We start from the raw sequence: 19,560 nt of genomic DNA, 5'->3' as shown, positions 1-19,560 counted from the left end.
TGTCTTGGAGAGTTGCCTGAGACCCTAAAAGGTTGAGTCACAAAGCTGAAGTCACAAAACCAGTGTGTTGGAAATAGAACTTGAACCTAGGTTGTCCAGACTTCAAGGCCGCCTCCCTTTCTGTTACTCCATGTAGCCTTTCAAATACAAAATAGATAGAAAATAATTTCCAGGAGGATGGAATGTGGAACCTTAACAGCTAGACAGTCACGATAGGTTTCTTTTTGATAACAACGTTTAAGCTGAGCCTTGAAGGGAACTAGGAATTCCAAGAGGCAGAAATAAAAAGAGAGGGTATTCTAGGTGGCGGGGGGGGGGTAGTCAAGGAGGCAGAGGATGGGATGTTGTTTTCAGAGAGCGGGAAATAAATCAGTTTGGCTGAACCATAGAATGTGAGAGGGTAAGTAATAGATAATTTGCCTAGAGAGATAGGTCAGAGCTAGATTGTAGAAGGCTTTACTAGCCAAACAAAAGCATTTGTGTTTTGTTCTAAAGGCAATAGGGATCTGTGAAAACTTTTTTGATATGGTGAAATCATCAGATCTAACCATTACACATATCATTTTGGTGGTTGTATGGAGGACAGCTTGGAGAGAGGCCTGACTCAGGAAGACCAATTAAGAGACTATGGAATAGTTCGAGGGTTGATGAGCCCCTGAAGCATGTGAAAAGAAAAGGAGAAGGGAGATTGAAAAGATGTTTTCTAAGTGCAAATGGCAAACATTACCCATCAATTGAATTTGGAGGGTGAAAGAAAGGGAAGGGTTGGAGATAACTCCTATATTGTGAATTTTGGTGACTAGAAGAAAGGACGGTGTTCCCTGTGTAATAATAGCAGAGTTGAGAGTAGGGGTGGGTTTAACTTAAAGATAAGGTGGTGTTCTTCGTCTGAAAAGTACAGAATCAGGGACACTGGGTTGGTATTTCCATGTGGCAGATTATTATATTTTAGGTACAATTTGTTTGAGGTGCCTATAGGACATGCAAGTAAAGGTGTTTAGTAGGGAATTGCTGCTGTGAAATTGGAGCACAGGAGATACATAAGGGTGGGATATGGAGATGTTTGAGTCATCTTCTTTAAGATGATAGGTGAACCCAGGGCATCTGACGAGAGCACCAAGAAAGAGTGTAGAGATAATAACAGAAACCATCTAATAGGTGAGGATCAAGGATCATCTGTGTAAAGATCTTTGCATGCCTTAAAGTATTCCATGAAAGTCAGCTGCGATAATGCTTATCTAAAGGTGGAATGACTGATTTCAGTAGGCACTGGGTTCTCTATCACTGGAGGGCTTGAAGTAAAGGATAAATGACCACTTCTGCGGCCTTGGCAGAGAGAGGATTCCAGTTCAGGGACAGGTTGAACTATATGGTCTCTAAACTCCCTTCTAACTCTGAGATCCTGTGATTGTGTGATAGAATGCCAGTGTGTTTGGGGTGACTATGTCTACAGGGGTAGGATTTACCTTGGGCCTTCTCTGATCCAGAAAATTCAGCTGTTCAACAAAAGTAGACATATTTAGCGTTTATGTAAGGCCCTATGCTAGGGTATGGGGCAGTCAAAAAGATGAAGGTGTCTGACCAAGAAGAGGGAAAACTGGTGAATTATAATTGTCTATACCTGCTATGATGGCAGACCTATCTCCTAGGCTTCATGAAGTTTGGGCCAGCTTTCCTTGTGCTGAATTCCTAGCACTTCATCCCTAAGGGGTGACCCCAGGCAAAATTATGAAACAAAGTTTCACTTCTTCTATTTTGGGATTATACTTGTTTGCTTAGTCCCAGAGAGCAGTACTAGGATCAGTGCACATAAATTGCAGAGGGACAGATTTTGGCCCAATATGAGGGGAAAAGGGTCCTACCCACTCGAGCTACCCCAAAGTATAATGGCCTACCCTGGGGGCTAATGGGATCCCTGGTTTCAGGAGACCTTCAATCTAAGCCTACCTATTCCCTCATCAGCTATGTTAGAGAGAACATTTCTGCTCGGGTGAGGATCATGTTTGATTACTTTTGAGGCTTCTTCTAATTTAGGAATTTTCTCAGTCTGGACCCTTTACTCTGACTTGAACAAGCACATGTGTCTCTACCCACATTCAACCCCTACTCTCAGATCATATAGTCTGGAACCAACGACTAAGTTTTTTTTTTTTTAATATAAAGATCCTTTTTGATATAAAAATTTAAGAGCCCATTGAAAAAAAAATCCATAACTTTATGTGAACCCCCCTCAAAGATCTGCAGTCTACAGGTTGGATTACCATTGGTCCGGACATTTCTTTATCACCTGACTTCCATCAACAATTAATTGTACCTATTTCCTATTGCCTTATGCCTCTAATCTTCCATAGCTAATTCAATAAAGCAATCCTTCCTCAGCACTACTTGCAGAATTAGTCTTCACAAAACACTACTTTTCATTGTATTCCAATGATCAGAAGTATTCATCGACTAGTTGATAAAGTTTAAACTTATTAATCTAGCATCGAAGTCTCTCTATAGACTGGCTCAGATCCACATCCGCAAGTTTATTTTGCTACCACTCCCTACACAAACTTGTGGATCTAATCACACTGGGCAGTTATGGATTCTTGAATTTAAAAACATTCATTGTCTCTCTGTCACTTCTATGTCACATTTTAAACTATGTTCTCTCCCTAGGAATCTCTTCTTCCTTTTTCTATGTTCAGCTAAGTTCTATTTTTCTTCGAATTCCAGCTCAAGTTCCAATTTCTCTTTGAAGCCTTCCCTGATAGTCTCCACTCTCATTTCTCATTTCCTTTAAGGTATGACATTCCCTCGCTATACAAGGTGTTTGTAACTTAACCTCTGCTTTGTATTGTTGTCTGTCTGCCCATCTGCCTACATATCTACTCATTCATCTGTCTATATCTATATCTATACCATCTATCTATCCATCTTTTTATCTTCTATTTATATCTGTTTATCTCTATCCATCCACCCATTCATCCATCTATATCTACATATATCTATCCATCCACCTATCTACCCATTCATGAATATGTATATGTACATGCATATATGCATATGCATATATAATTTATGTATGTGTATATATAATTTATATCATCTAACTAGCTGGCCATCTCTATCTTTGTCTTTTATCTATCTGTATCTATTTATTTATCTCTATCCATCTACCCATTCACCCATCTATTTCTATATATCTACATCCATCCATCCATCTATCCATTTATATTTGTTTATCTGTCTGTCTATCTATCTGTCTGTCCGTCCGTCTGTCCATCTGTCTGTCTGTCTGTCTGGCTGGCTATCTATCTATCTATCTGTCTATCCATCCATCCATCCATCCATCCATCTATCTATCTATCTATCTATCTATCTATCTATCTATCTATCTATGCCATGCCTCAAACTAAGACTATAAATCATTATAAGGTAGAAACTATAAATCTCTATGTCCCCAGTGCCCAACAGAATGCATTGTGACAATAAGGAATGTTATTTATTTATTTATTTAATTAATTTTGCATTAAATATCCTTACAACAATTTCATGATTCAAATATTACTATCCCTGTACTATTGCTAAGGAGACTGAGATCTGGAGAGTTTTGGCGATGAAATATCCAATGTCAGACAAGTAATATTAGTATGATGACAGTGATGCTGATGAAATGAATAGAAAATGGTACAATTTTATGTTATTTTAACTTTTTTATGGACTCTTAATTTTAAATCCTACAACTGACGTAAAAGCCATATGACCATGGGTAAGTCACTTAACTGAGATTTGTTCAGGCCATTCTCTAATACTATCTACTATTATAGTGACAGGTTGTAATTGACATTAGTAGATATGTCCCCACACCAACAAAATGGTATACCTTTGATGTGTTGACTGTGACCTTCAGGACCTACACTAAAAAGAGTTAAGTAATGTCAGGAATTCCTAATGCCATCTGAGAGGTTTTTGTCAAGGAACAGAGAATGTCAGGGACCCTCAGCCTTACCCTGGAAAGCTGGTAACACAAGGTGACATCTAGATGGCTAAATGGTAGTTCATGTGCTAAAAAGATCAAGAGGTTTTAGTGGATTGCAAACTCATTATGAGTCAGCAGTGTCATGAGACAGGCAAATGAAAAGCAAACATAATCTTAAACTGCACTTAGAGATTATCACCTCCCATTCCCAAATTGAAGTAGCATTGGACCTAACACTGATCACGCCACATTGGCAGTACAATATTCCATTCTGGGTGGCCTATGTTAGAAGAATATCTGACAACTAGGACTGTTTCTAATGGAAAGAGGCCAGAATGGTGATGATGATCAAAATCATATCCTAGGAGAAACACATAAAGAATCTAGGAGCATTTTTGCCCTAAGAGGAAAAAAAGACAAAGTCTCATTCTGTTTTTAAGTTTGTAGAGTTATCTTCAAAAAGAAGGCTTAGACAGTCTATGTCACTCTAGAGGAAAGAGCTAAAACTATTGATTGAAAGTTAGAGCAATGCAGATTTCAGTTTCATATAAGGAATATGGTTCAATCCAGCAAGCACCTAATTATTTTCCAGGCTGCCTGATATAGTGAGTCTGAAGCTGGCTTATGAGTCAGGCACACTTGAGATCAGGTCCTGCTTCTGACACATATTGGCTGTGTGACCCTGGGTTAAGCAAGCTACTTAACTTGCTTGGCCCCTGGGTGAATGCTGATTCTAAGACTGGGAGGGGTAGAGAAGGTGCTCATCTTCAGTGCTGGAAGAAGCCATCTACTAGGAACATCTTTCACCACTGTAAAATTACAGATCCAATAAAAACAAAATGTGGAAAGTAATTCTGGTTCCTTGGCATTAAAAGACAAATTAAAGCCAGCTCCTGCCCTGAAGGAGATTACATTCTTCTGTGGTACTGGAGATAATTTGCAGAGGGAGGAGACACTAATAGCTGAGGGAATCAAGAAAACCTCCTTGTTGGAAGTGGCCTATGAGCTGAGCCTTGAAGGGAATTCAGGATTTTGAGAAGCAGAGATGAGGAGATGTGTAACAGGTGCATTTCAAGCATGGAAAACGAGCCGTGCAAATGCATGGAGATGGGAGATCAAAGACTAAGATTAAAAGATAACAATTGAGCCTGTTTGTCTGTAACAAAGTGTGTAAAGTGCCAAGAATATGCAATAACAATTAGACCTTCCCAGAAATGGAATGGGCTACCTAGTGAGATAATAGGTTGATCATCACTAGAGGTGTTCAAGCAGAGACTAGATAGCCACTTGGAGTTACTCTAGGAGGGATTCCTGCCTTATTTGGGAGATTGAACTACATGACTTCAAAGTTCCTTCCAACTATCAAACTGTAAGATCTTATGAGTCCATTAGGTAATTCTCCCTCTGACTAAGTGGCATCTCCCTGGGTAACCCCTTTTTAGAATATAACATTTGACACTCCCTACTCTAATGGCAAATGCTGAAGGATCATCACCTCTGCCTCCCCACTAGGACAGCTAAGAAAGGCATCTGTGCTCTTTCTCTCTTCACTGAAAGGAGTAAAGGAAGAGACAACCTCCTGCTCTTAAGAACTCTTAAGATTTGTTGCTGCTTTTGTCTGAAGGACAGGAGGGAAATGAAGGGTAGATGCCAAAGAGAAAAAGGACCTCTTAGCTTCTGATACAAAATAAGATGCAGCCAAGGTTGTTAAAAAGGAGTGACCCCAACTCCTGTCTTGTAAGCCATCTGCATGGTGTATTACAGAAGGACTTTTTTCTCATTCTGAACACAAAAGCTCAGTCAGCACAGTGCCTGGCAAATAGCATGTGCTTAATAACTTGATATTAGAGGTAGCTAGATGGCAAAGTAGATGTAGTTCTGGGCTTGCAGTCAGTAAGATCTGAGTTCAAATCTGGCCTCAGACATTTACCAGTTCTGTGGCATTGAGCAAGTCACTTAACCGCATTTGCCTCAGTTTCCTCATCTGTAAAATGAGCTGGAGATAGTAATGGCAAATCACTCTAGTATCTTTGTTCAGGAAACCCCAAGAAAGGGGTCATGAAGAATCAGACATGTCTGAAACAAATGAACAACCACTTGACATGATATAAATATAATAAATTTTAAAATTTCCAAGAAATTTTTTTTGGTATTTCTGAACACGCTGAGATCTATTGGTCCATAGGGGCCAGTTTGGTTGGCAGACGTTGGGAAGTTGTGAGTACTAGTTATGACAGATGCTCGACCAACCCAAGAGCAATAGCCTCACTTCCCTTACACAACCCTACTGAATGAAAAACCACTGGTTTTATGTTATTTTCCTTATCTCTGCTAACTGGATTGGACGTATTGGTGCCCCCAACCTGGATTTTAACTTGGTGTTGTCGATGGGAACTGACAAAGCCCACATCAGAGGGGGAACACAGAATTAATTAAGGCATCCCAGATGCAGCAATCTCTTTTTTGGATTTTTAATGTGTTTTGTGCTATTTTAAAATTCAACTGAGTATGAATACCTCCAGATGGCCGGTGATAGAATCCAAATCCCAACACTTCCCAGCATCCATCCATGCCAGCAGTTCCATTTCTAGCTAGCCATGAAGTCAGAATCAAGGTTTAGCCTCTTTTTATGAAAACTGGTCTCTGTTTTTTTCTTTTCAGTGTATACACATATGTATATGTGAGGTATATTATATATATATATATATATATTTATGTATATACATACATGTATATATATTATACCCCACCTCTATAAACTGTAGACTCATATAGATTTAATATATAATATGTGTATATATGAACACATGTGCATATACACATATGTATACGTGTATCTATACATATATTGCATGTATGCATACATATGTAGGTGTGTGTATGCGGATACACACATACAACCCCATCTCTAAACATACCCAGTATACTTCATTAGAAAGTTAATTTAGAGATAAGACATCAGAAAACTATTCCATGGTGTTTTGAAATGGAACAAATTATATTTTTCCATGTATATTTGAATGTTTTAAAGATCTGTATAGGCCTTCATGCAATCAACTAAATTATGGATCCTGCATAGTATAATTAGCAAAATACAAAAAGTCCATGACTGAACAGAAAAATCTTGTCCTTTATTTTTGGGAAAACAAATAAACAAAAAAAAGATCAAGGATTAAAATCCATCCCTTAGAACCAACACTGCCCATTCTTGACAATGGAAGAGCACTGCATTTGGAGTCTTAGAACACTTGTTCAAAGCATGCCTCTCTCTGCTGCTTATTCTCTATGTGACTTGGGGCAAATCATTCAATGCTTCTGGGCCCCTGTATCCTCATCTGTAAAATGAGGGGTTAGACAAGATGGCAGCTAGTTGGCGCAGTATATAGAGTGGATAGAAATACTCATCTCCCTGAGCTGAAATCTGGCCTTAGATACTTAATAGCTGGGTGACCCTGGGAAAGTCACTTACCACAGTTTGCCTCAGTTTCCTCATCTGTAAAATGAGCTGGAGAAGGACATGGCAAACCACTCCAGCATCTTTGCCAAGAAAACCTCAAATGGGGTCATGAAGAGTCAGAACAACTGAAACAACTGAATAACAACAAAAGACAAGACGGACTTCAGTGATTCCTTTCAGTTCCAAATATATTCTATTGTGAGCAGAGGTAGGGATTAAATTTAAAAAACAAAATACTAGAATAGGTGTAATAATGAGCCCTATTTAAAACTCTTTGAAAAGTGCATTATCTGCATTAGTCAGTGATTTTTATTCAGTGGGAGGTTAACATTAATAGAAATATTAGGTAATTGTAAAGATTAGATTTTTAGAAATCCATTCATATCAATGTAGTAACATGATTCAAATCATTTTCATCTAAGTGGAGATGATCATGTGAGTTATATATTGAGATAAAAATCTGAGTTTTGACAACTTGGAATTATGCCCCCAAAGTCACTAAATCGTCTATATCTTTCACACAGTAGTACCACCACTAGACCTATACCTCAAAGAGATCAAATGAAGAGGAAAAGGGCATATATATGCACAACTGTTTATAGTAGCTCCTTTTGCAGTAGTCCTAAACTGGAAAATAATGGAGGTGCCTTCCTAATGGAGAATGGCTCAAGAAATCATTGTATGTGAATGGAATGGAAAAATTATTGCATCATAAGAAATGACACAAATAATTTCAGAGGAAATTGGAAAGACCTGTATGAATGACTGAGGAATGAAGTGAGCAGAAGTGGAAGAATAGTTTTTACAGTGATAACATTATAAAGAAAAAAACAACAACTTTGAAATTCTCTGATCAATACTATGATAAACCACAGTTCAAGAGGACTGAGGATAAGGCTTGTTGACCATCTCTTACAAGAGATTCGATGGACTTAAAATGCAGAATGAGGCTAGGTATAGTGGCATAATCCAGCTACTGGGGAAGGTGGAGACTGGTAGAACTCTTGAGTTTCAGAGTTCTCAGCTGCAATAAGGTTAAAACTGTTTAGGTCCTCACTAAATCTGTCACCAATATGATAAGCCTCTTGGAGCAGCAGATCACCAGGCTGCCCAAGTTGGAGTGCAGCAATGGTATCAGGCCCAGGAATGGTCATTGTATTTCCAGCCTGGGCAAGATGAGATAGGGTGACCCAGTCTCAGGGGAAAAAATGCAAAATAAGACATACATTTTTTCCCACATGACTAATGTGGGAATTTGTCTTATTTGTAGAGTTTTATTTTATTTTATAATAATATTCAATGGGAAGAGGGAATAGGAGGAACAAATAATACATGACTATAAGTATTTAAAAATGCAAAATAAGAAAAAACAAAATAATTTAAGTTTTGAGACTGTACAGACCCATGTCACCTTCAGTGGAGATTCAGAGAAGGTTGGATTTCCAAAAATCTATAATTGAGAATCCATGTTCCGCATCTGGCTTTATTTCACCTGTGCACTGTATTTCAATTGTGATTTGGCCAAATCCATTCACCAGCCTCAGATGCTGACCTTGAGTCACATGGAGACTAAGGAGCATCAATTAGAGCAGAGTTTTAGCAAGAAGGCATCCCTGACACCTATTCTCTCTTCTATGAGAATTTTCCAAGGTTTCTACCTTATAAAGGATGAATCCCAAGCCAGCTTTTTAGGACTTAGAGCTTTACTTGATGTGAGGACTCTGGTTTTTCAAATTAAATGTCTGTATGTATGCATGCCTGTTAGGGCTCATCAGTATTGCCCAGAAGATAATAACTGGTGATTGAAACATGGTATGAGTGAAGATAATCCCTTGGGGGAAAGAGTAACAAGTCACAGAAATACTTATTAGGCACTGGCTTCCAATGAGAAAATGTAGAGTAGCCTCAAAGAACCAAAAATGCATGTGACAATACTAGGTGCTATGTTCAAATCTTAATCTTGGAGGATAGTGTTGGTTCCCTCTAGTAAGAGATGTAGGGGTGTGTGTGTGTGTGTGTGTGTGTGTGTGTGTGTGTGTGTGTGTGTGAGAGAGAGAGAGAGAGAGAGAGAGAGAGAGAGAGAGAGAGAGAGAGAGAGAAAGTACTCTCCTTTTGGCAGTCTGCTGAAGTCTATGGGGTGTCACAATTTTTTTAAAATTCATAATTAAGGTTTCTCGAATAAATTTCAGTTAAAGGTTAGTGAAAATGTTGTTGTTATTTTTGTTTTTCATCTGAGTTCATGGACCTGAAACCTATTCATGAAACCTTTGTTAAGAATCCTTTTGTTGGCAACTTAACACTCTAAAGGCACATATTGCTCAAATCAGGAAAAAAGTTAGTGAGAGCAAAATATTGAGAAGAGTAAGCTTTTTTTCCCCTTTTTCCTTTTTTACTGACTAATAACAATGTCAGCTCCTAAGCCACAATATATTTTCTCAGGATTATTTTCCATTTCACTTTGTTTCGACAAATTAAACTTGCAGCTAGCTATTCCCTGATCTTGAGCTCTGTACATTTGCAAAGACCAATCCCCTTGCCTGGATTCACATTCCTTTCTTCTGTGCTTCTTAGACACTAATGAAAATAAATTAGCAACAACTATAATACCAGTAACAACAACAGCATCACAATGGCACGTTCAGGTTTACAAAGCTCTTTACAAGTATTTCCTTTTATCTCTAAATTTTTCAATGCTCCATTCAGGAGATATTCCTACAAGAAGCTTTTTTCCTGGTACTCCTTGTTAGTTCTCTCTTCTTTCCCAAATTGCCAGGGAGGCACCATGGCCTAGTTTAGATAGTGTTGCACTTAGAATCTAGAAGAAGTGGATTTAAAAATGATGCCTATTAGTTTTATGACCATGGGTAAGCCACTGAACTTCTGAGTCTGTTTTTTTTTCATCTGTACAATCAGGATAATAACGCCCATAGCAACTATATTACAAGATTGTAGTGAGACCGAAGTGAAATAATGTATCTAGAGTATTTTGCAAGCTTTAAAACATTATACATAAATGCCACTTTTTTTCCTTTCCTTTTATTTTCAAATTTTTTGAGAGACACAGCATATGTATAAACAGAATCAGGGAGATTTGGATTCAGATCCAGTCTCTGAAAAATACTTATTGTTTGACCATGTAAATCTCTTAATTTTACTGAGCCTCAGTTTCCTCACCTGAAAATTGGAAATTGGAATGCCTGTTATAAGTATCTGAAAGGGTAGTTTTCATGTTCAAAAAAGGAAATATGCATAAAGCACTTTGAATGTTGTAAAGCAGTATATCAATATAAATTATTATTATCATTATTTTAATAATCAGTGTAGATATGGAATGCAAGTATATAATGTGAAATCATTTAGGGTAGGTGGGGCTATTTTTTATTTTATCACTGTATCCCTAGAGACAAAAACAATGCCTTTTATAGAGTGTGCACTTAATAAATGCTTAAGGAATTGCAATGGGATTGAGATATTTCTTTATTAAAATGAGAATTTATTTCATTGGACTATGTAGATATATGAATTAAGGATTTTTCTCTTTTTAAAATTTGTTTAATGAAGGGTATAATGGGACAGAGAAATTTGAAAAATGTATGTTATTTAAATTTTGTAATGTAAAAAGAAAACTGAAAAAAATTAGATACATAAATTCCATTATCTTTTTCAGGCCAGGAATGGGTCCAGTAGCATCTTAATATTTCTTTTTTTTCTGAAAGAGTAAATGTGTTTCCAAAGTACTTAATGACATTAATGAAAAATTAAGTGACTAGCTAGGCTCATTATCTTACTTTCCCAATAAAACTTATCAAAATGATTAGAAATTCTAAGTTTTTTCTTCAAAATTCAAAGGAATTCTCTGAGAATGGTCTTCTCTGTGATCTTCTTGTGCATGTTCTCAATTTATTATCCATTGGTTCTGATGACAATGGTTTACAATGCTACGTTCAGAACATGACATCCATAGAAGAACAATACTTATGTCCAGCTCCAATGTGGACATAACAATTGATAGTTTGTTAAAGATTGAACCCATGGCCAACTGTAAATTCAGTGGACTGATTGTATTGGATGTGGGGAACCTGTGGCCTTGAGGCCACATGTGGCCCTCTAGGTCCTCAAATGTGGCCCTTTGACTGAATCCAAACTTCACAGAATGAATCTCCTTAATAAAAAAGATTTGTTTGGTAAAACTTGGATGGATGTTAAGAGGCCACACCCAAGGACATAGAAGGCCATATGTAGCCTCAAGACCACAGGTTCCCTACTCTTGATCTAGGTTATCATGAGTGGCTTTGCAATGTTCACACTACTCTTTGAAGTTAGGATTTCAAAATTCAAAATGACTTCCCAAAATGCTTTGTAGTAATTTCTCATCTCCTTTTCTGATTTTTGTGCCATCTCCCTCTTTCCTCTTTTACTTTCTTTTGTACAAAATGTAATGATTTATGGAAAGCGATCATTTCCTTTCACTTTGAGAAGAAACTGACAGTACAAGGCCCCCCTTAGCCAAAAGCTTAAATGATATAATCTTAAAAGCCAGAATTGGCCAGCTGTAGCTAACTCACTGTCAGCAGGCAGTGAGGCAACTGAAAATTACATGTTTTATTCAAAAATGTTCTACAGCAATTAGAAATCTGCCTCTAGTGAGGGTGCAAGTGGATATCTATCTTGATTTATATTGGGACTTTGGAAAAGCCCAAAGACTGGGAAATATGAGTATCATGCCTGCTGAGTTCATGCCAAAATTTGCAAGCCATGAACTAACTACCCCTGCGGGCAGTCCTAATCTAGGAATAGTGGCTCAAGTTCTATCTTTGCCTAACATATAAAATAGCTTGGTAATGATACTTTAGGAGGTAGGGCAGTTGGTGGAGAGAAGAAATAAGAGCAATATGTTCACATCAGCATATTCCACTCCCCTGTCTTGGAACGTTGTGACCTAGAACAAAACCAGAACCCATAGGTTTACAATTAGATGTCTGCCCAGTTGGCTCTATAATTTAAGCCTTGAATGTCAGAAGCTGGCTTTGAAGAAAACATCAGTCACTCAGTCATTAAGCAGTTATTAAGTACCGGTTATGTGTCAAGAGCTGTGTTGTGTTGGGGATACAAAGAAAGGCAAAAGACAGTTTAGTATCTCTCTGTATATCTCAATAGGTAGATCTATTTATCTATTGAGGTAGATAATAATAGATACTTAGCTGTATTGACATACAGATATGGACATATGTAGGATAAACTGGAGATAATTAACAGAGGGAAGATCGGGAAAGGCTTGTCCCAGAAGATGGGATTTTAGCTGGAACGTGAAGAGTGTACTGATAGCAAAGTCCCTGAGTAGAATGGGGGAAGGCTGGCCACTGTCAGAATCCTGGCAGATCAGGAAAATATGTAGGGCATTGGCAGCTGACTTGGAGGTAGATCACTCAGTATATTCTGTTCTCTTGGTTGGAGAGCCCTTGTATTGATTGTCATATTTTAATTGACAAGCAGACACAAAAAGCCATCCTAAACTTGTGTTCATAGCAAATGCAAATATAACATAGTAGATTCATATTTACATTGCAAATCCACACCCCAAGATCAGCATTAAAAAACAAATGCAGCAAAGTGTTTGTGACAGATGCAGACAAATATGTTTAATGTAGAAGTGCCTCAAAGCCCAGAATCATAACTTCATATCTAGAATTTTAGATTATGTCTTCAAACATTTCCCCCAGACAAAAAGCCATAGTAAATATCCAGTCATGTCTACAAATAACTACTTCCAAAAATAAACCTATACAACATCATAAAATATTGGAAAAAGAAAACAAATCTTTTCCTTTAACTTTTCAATTTAATGTTTGGGTAAGTTTCCAAAGGGCCTTGAAATGAAAAACAAGTCATGCATTGTTTGATCTTTCTCTTTCTTTCATCCTTTTCCTTTTCCTTTTCCTTTTCCTTTTCCTTTTCCTTTTCCTTTTCCTTTTCCTTTTCCTTTTCCTTTTCCTTTTCCTTTTCCTTTCCTTTCCTTTCCTTTCCTTTCCTTTCCTTTCCTTTCCTTTCCTTTCCTTTCCTTTCCTTTCCTTTCCTTTCCTTTCCTTTCCTTTCCTTTCCTTTCCTTTCCTTTCCTTTCCTTTCCTTTTCTTTCCTTTCTCTTCCTTTCCTTTTCCTTTTCCTTTCCCTCTCTTCTTTCCTTCCCTCTTCCCTCCCTCCCCCTTTTACTTCTTTCCTCCTTTCCCTACTTATTTCCTTCTTTCTTCCCTCCCTCCCCCTCCTTCCTTCCTTCCTTCCTTCCTTCCTTCCTTCCTTCCTTCCTTCCTTCCTTCCTTCCTTCCTTCCTTCCTTCCTTCCTTCCTTCCTTCCTTCCTTCCTTCCTTCCTTCCTTCCCTCCCTCCATTCCCCTCTCCATTTTTCTCACCATAGTCTGAAAAACTTTCCAAATCAGACCTGGTCACTTCTGTTGCTAGTAGAAGATAATGAGAAGCATTGCAAATGTCAAGGCAAAGGTCATTTTGTTAGCTTTGTCTACAGGGCCTATTAATAAAGCTGTTCTAGTCTCATTTTTCCCCAACTGACATACCCTTGCTGTATTAGGTCTTGGTTTGCCTTGATAGGTCTCTTTGGGCAGCTCCTTGAATGGACACACTTACAAGTAACAAAAGAACTATTCTTCCTTACAGCCACAGCCTATGCCCCCTTTGAATTTCCTGAAACTGTTTTTATATAGTTCACATTGTCATTTCCTTAATTAATCTTCACAAGCTTTAAACTCAGAGAGAGAGCAAATTGCTGAACATGTCTTGACCATGTTGGATTCCATTCACCCAGTACTTCACCAAAGTTGCTTAGCCTACAGAGAAAGGAATTTAGAAAACTCTTCTCCTCTCTTAGCTGAAAGGCTTAGCTTTCAAATACCCACTGTAGCCATGACCTATAGTTCTTAGATGTTCTGCTCCAGATTGAAAGAGCAACATAGTTCAAACAACAGTTGGTAGGCTTTTCTACACACAAGGGACTTGAGTTTTTCTATGGGAATCTACAGTCATTGAGAACCTTTTCTCTTGACATTTCAGTATTTTTTTCTTATTTCCATATTTTATAGAAAAGTTATATTTGATATATATTCTGTACTTTTTCCCAGCCTAAGCTCATGCACGATTTCATTCACGGTATAGACTACTGACAGTTATTGACTACTACCCAGGCTCTAACAGAACTTGATACTTTAATGTCTTCGTGCTCTATAAGGAGGCTTCCCATCTGGGAATGATTGATGTTTGGGGTTAGTTTTTCATAGTATGAAAGAGAATTTCTGTACCTCATTCAGGAAGATTAGAATCCTATAATCCACTGCTGTGCCCCCACTTACTGTCTCCCAGTTCATCTCTTGATCAGAATTCTGATTGTCTCTTTCTGTGGTTTTGTTGTGATATCTTCTTAGAGTAGATACTAGTACTCTGTCTAGTGAGTTGTATTCTCCATTCATCTGTTTTCACTATTAATTTATGTTACCTTTTTGTCCCAAGTGATTCATACTTGGTTTCTTGGTGATGTCTTTTGCTTGCTTCACAGCATTCGGTCTTATTTCCAGCTGCCTTTTCAAAATCATTTTGAGCTGGTTGTATTCCTAGACTGTCACTAATTTAGAGGTTTTCTAAAAACATGTTATTGTAAGTCATATTAGCTTGGGCTTTTGTCTAACTGACTAACAGATTTCACTGTTGCTACAGAAGAAATTAGAGTAGACAGGAATTTGATTTCCTGAGTTCTGGTCCTAACTAGCTCTGTTGGCTTGGACAATCATTGAACATGTCTAGATCTCAGCTTTCTTTTCTCATCTGCAAAGTGAGGGGCTTAGATGATAGTATCTCCAATGGCCCCAGCAGCTCTAATTATGTGTTCTATTGCTTACTGATAACTAACAGGAAGTTTGGCTAGTTGTTTTCAACTTTAAGACTTTATGAATCTATTGTTCTATGCCCAGTGACCTAAGGAAGGCACCTGAGTGGCCATGTGGTTTAGTTAGTGTTTTGGATAAGTGGAATAATGTAAAGTAATTAGGAAAGGATTTCATACTCAGGGCCTCATCCATAAAAATTAGCAATAATCAATGATTCTAGACATATTGTTTTCTCCCATCCTATAAAAACACTTCACTGTAATTAAATTCATCTACCTACTGCCTCATCAAACTCATCCCCCAAACAAACCACGTCAGTGCTCCTCTTAAGACTATCTTTATAGTCTTCTTTGCCTTTCTATTTCTATTATCTATCATCTATCCATCCAGCCATCTGTCCATCTGTCCATCCATTCATCTGTCTGTCTATCTGTCTATCTATCTATCTATCTATCTATCTATCTATCTATCTATCTGTCTGTCTGTCTGTCTGTCTGTCTGTCTATCTATCTATCTATCTATCTATCTATCTATCTATCTATCTATCTATCTATCTACCTATCTATCTATGTATTTCCTATTTTAGCCTTCAAGGCCCCGCTGAAATCCTGCAAAATTCCCTATAGCTTTTCCCTGATTACACTGGCCAGAAATAATTTCCCCTGCTTGAAATCCCTATAATAGACACTGTCTGGAACAGTCATTGACTTCCTTGAGATATCTTTTTAAAATTGTCTTGAATTCTTAAGTCTTTTATGTTATTGAACATTTTTATTTACAGGTCTCTTCTTTCACTAACTAGACTACAGTTTTCTGGAGGGCAGAGTATAGGCACATACATCTGTGTATTCTTCACTCAGCTTTGCACATGACAGGTACTCAATAAATATTTGTTGATTTGATTTTATTGGAGCCACAGAATCTCAGAGTTCGAAAGGACCTCAGAGGTCAAATTACTCTAACATGTCCCTTCCCAAATGGTCATCAACTTCTACTTAAAGACTCCCACTGAGGGGAAATCAAGTTTCTCCTAATACAATTCAGTCTACTTTTGAACAGCTCAAGTTAGTAGGAAATTTATTTTTTTACTGAGCCTAAACATGGTTCTCTGGCATCTGTACCCATAATGAAGAGACAGAATAGCATAGTGAATAGGTGGTAGATTTGGAGACTGGGCAACCTGGACTTAAATACTGCCTCAGACACTTCCTAGCGATGTGATGTTGGGTGAGTCACTTGACCTCTCTTGGCTTCAATTCCCTCATTTGAAAATGAGGGAGAGAGAGTATGTATGGACTAGAAAGCCTCTCAGAACCCTATCAACTGTTTATTTATGATCCTCTGATCCCCGTTCTGCCTTTTGGAGCTAAGTATTTTTTGGGGGGGCAGTTGGGGTTAAGTGACTTGCCCAGGGTCACACAGCTAGTAAGTGTCAAATGTTTGGTCTGAGGCCTGATTTGAACTCAGGTCCTTCTGACTTCAGGGCTGGTGCTCTATCCATTGCACCATCTAGCTGCCCCTGGAGCTGAGTATTAAAGTCTAGATGTAACAGATCTCATGACAGCCTTGAAAGTATGTGAAGGCTGTTGTCATATCCTTCTTGGGTCTTCTCTTCTCATATCCAGACATCACTGCTTCTATCAGGTGTTCCTCCTATGACCTCATCTCCAGTATTTTTGCCACCCACTCACCGTCTTCTGGAGGCCTGCAAGCTTACCAATGTCCTTTGAAAATGTGACACATAGAACAATATGTTATGTCCATTTTTATTTGGTCCCACTAAAGCTGTAGACAGTGATATAGTCATTTCATTCTGGATATTGTGACTCTCTTAATGCCTAAAACCCCATTAACTTTTTTGATTACAACTAAAGCCTCATATGGCACAAGGGATAGAGTACTGGTCCTGGAGTCAGAAAGATTGGAGTTCAAATCTCACCTCAGACAGTTAACTAGCTGTGCGACTCTGATAAAGGCACTTAAATTCTACCTGCCTCAGTTTCTTCATCTGTAATGTAGGAATAAGAATAGCACCTACTTCTCAGAGTTATTGGTAGGATTAAAAGATATATTTGTGAAGTGTTTTGCAAATCTTAAAATGTCACATAAATGTTAGCCATTATTAATATTTTTCAGATGACTGCCTCCCCATGCCTCCCAATCATGTATTTGTGAAGTTGATTTTTAAGCACATGAAGGACTTTAAATTTATCTATGTTTTAAGCTTCATCTTATTGGATTAAGCCCTAGCCTTTGGAGGTCTGTTTACATACTGACTCTTCTCCAGCATGCTAGCTACCTTTCCCAGATTTGGGACATTGGCCAATATGATAAGCACACCATCCATGCCTTCCTACCAAGAGATTGGTAAATGGTAAGCTGGCAAAAATGTGAAATATGAAATTTAGAATTTAAATGTTAAACATTTGATTTAGTTGAACTGGGCAATTTATTCTTCTGAGAAAAATGGCAAGTTTTTTTTTACTGGGCATTTAAGGAGTCACCCTTCTTTATTTTTCAATAATAGATTCTGTATAGCAGAACAGATTAATTTGCTATAATGCTGGTGACTGGAAGCACATTTCCTGGTGGGCTCAGCTGGTTACTGGGCAACTGTGAGAGCTAGATGTATCCAGCACTATAGTCAATGGGGAAAATGTCCTGTCATTGACTTAGCTAAATGACACATTTTTTTTCCTTCTTCTGGGCACTAAAAAATATAGGAAATGGTTTATGCCAAAAGCTCAGGTCCAAGACCTCTTTCATAAGTACAATTCATGATTAAGATTACCTTGTTACTACTGCTACCAGCTTTCCCAAACAGGTTGACTTTTCAATATCCATTCATACAATTGGGAAGCAAAAATCAAGATTTAGGGTTATGAGCCTGCTTTTTGGCTAAGTGGAAGTAGGGCAAAGAATCAATCTGTTGTTACATAATTAAAATTAATAAGTAATATTAATATATAATGATGATTAATATAAATTTAATGCCATCAATCCCTTAATCCCATTGATTGGGGAAAAAATCTTTAATTTATAGTTAATTTGTCATTACCACTAACTTCTCTCTCCATTTATGGTCCCCAAGTACATAAGGATCATAATTGTGAAACCCTCTTTCTCTAAACCTTAGTGAATTTTTTTTGGATAAGAAGATGATGGCAACAAGCCATGTGGGCTCATGGGTAAGTTATGAAGAAGGTATCAACACTTATCACTCTTCTTCTTGTTCCTCTTCCTTTTCTATTTCTCGTACTCGCACACTTCAGGTGTCCTAGCCTCCAACAAGACCATCCTCTTTGCCATCTCTTGAGCATGTAACTATCATGAAATATATTAGAGAGGTATACTCAATAAAGAGCTGGTGTAGGGGCCAGGAAAACCTGGATTCAAGTCCCATCTCTTACATCTAATAGCTCTAACCCTTGGGGAAGTCACTTAACATCTTGTGGTTGAGGCATCTCTCTAAGACCTTAAATTGCAGAGAAGATGACTACCTGTATTGGTAAAGGCTGTTTATTTACCTGTGAGTTCCCTGAACCAGTGAAATCACCATTGAGCTCCTATTCCTTTGTAATGTATTGTTTACAACATTCACTAGACCTAGAATACTTCACATGTTTGTAACCTCAGTCAACTTACTGCCATTCTTGACTGCTTAATGTCTCTTATCTGCCATATCCAGTTGGTTAATGAATCTCTTTCTTTCTGCCTTGACAACATCATTTCATATTTGATGCCTTCTCTTCACGCAGATACCTTAGTCCATAAGTAAATTATCACCTCCTACATGGAACCTTTCCTAGGTTAGGAAGATATAAGTTCAAAAATGGCCATATTGGTTCTGTGATGTTGGTTAAATCATTTAACCTCTTCCTGACTCAATTTCTTCAACTGGAAAATGGAAATAATAACAACACCTATCACCCAGAGCTATTGTGAAGATCAAATGAGATAATATTTGTAAAACTCTTTGAGCACAGTGCATGGCACTGTTGTTCAGTTATGTCCAACTCTTTGTAACCCTGTATGGGATTTTCTTGGCAAAGATACCGAAGTGGTTTGCCATTTCCTTCTCCACTAGATGAAGGCAAATATCAGTAAAGTGACTTGCTCAGGGTCACAGAGCTAGTAAGTATCTGAAGCTGGACTTAAACTCAGTGTTCTATCCACTGAGCCACATAGCTGCATCTGGCACATAGCAGGCCTTTAATGCTTCTTTCTTTCCTTTCTTTCCTGATTCTCCAAGGG

At 37.9% G+C, this 19,560-nt stretch overlaps 1 protein-coding gene across 2 annotated transcripts in view; it reads left to right on the top strand.

Moving 5' to 3' along the window:
• DLG2 (discs large MAGUK scaffold protein 2) overlaps positions 1–19,560 on the top strand; it is a 1,818,644-nt gene that overhangs the window by 38,709 nt on the left and 1,760,375 nt on the right. The window lies entirely within an intron of this gene.

Source organism: Phascolarctos cinereus, unplaced genomic scaffold (genome assembly GCF_003287225.1).
Source record: "Phascolarctos cinereus isolate Bilbo 61053 unplaced genomic scaffold, phaCin_HiC Scaffold_726;HRSCAF=1367, whole genome shotgun sequence".
Taxonomy (NCBI): domain Eukaryota; kingdom Metazoa; phylum Chordata; class Mammalia; order Diprotodontia; family Phascolarctidae; genus Phascolarctos; species Phascolarctos cinereus.
This window is presented reverse-complemented; position numbering and strand designations above follow the sequence as displayed.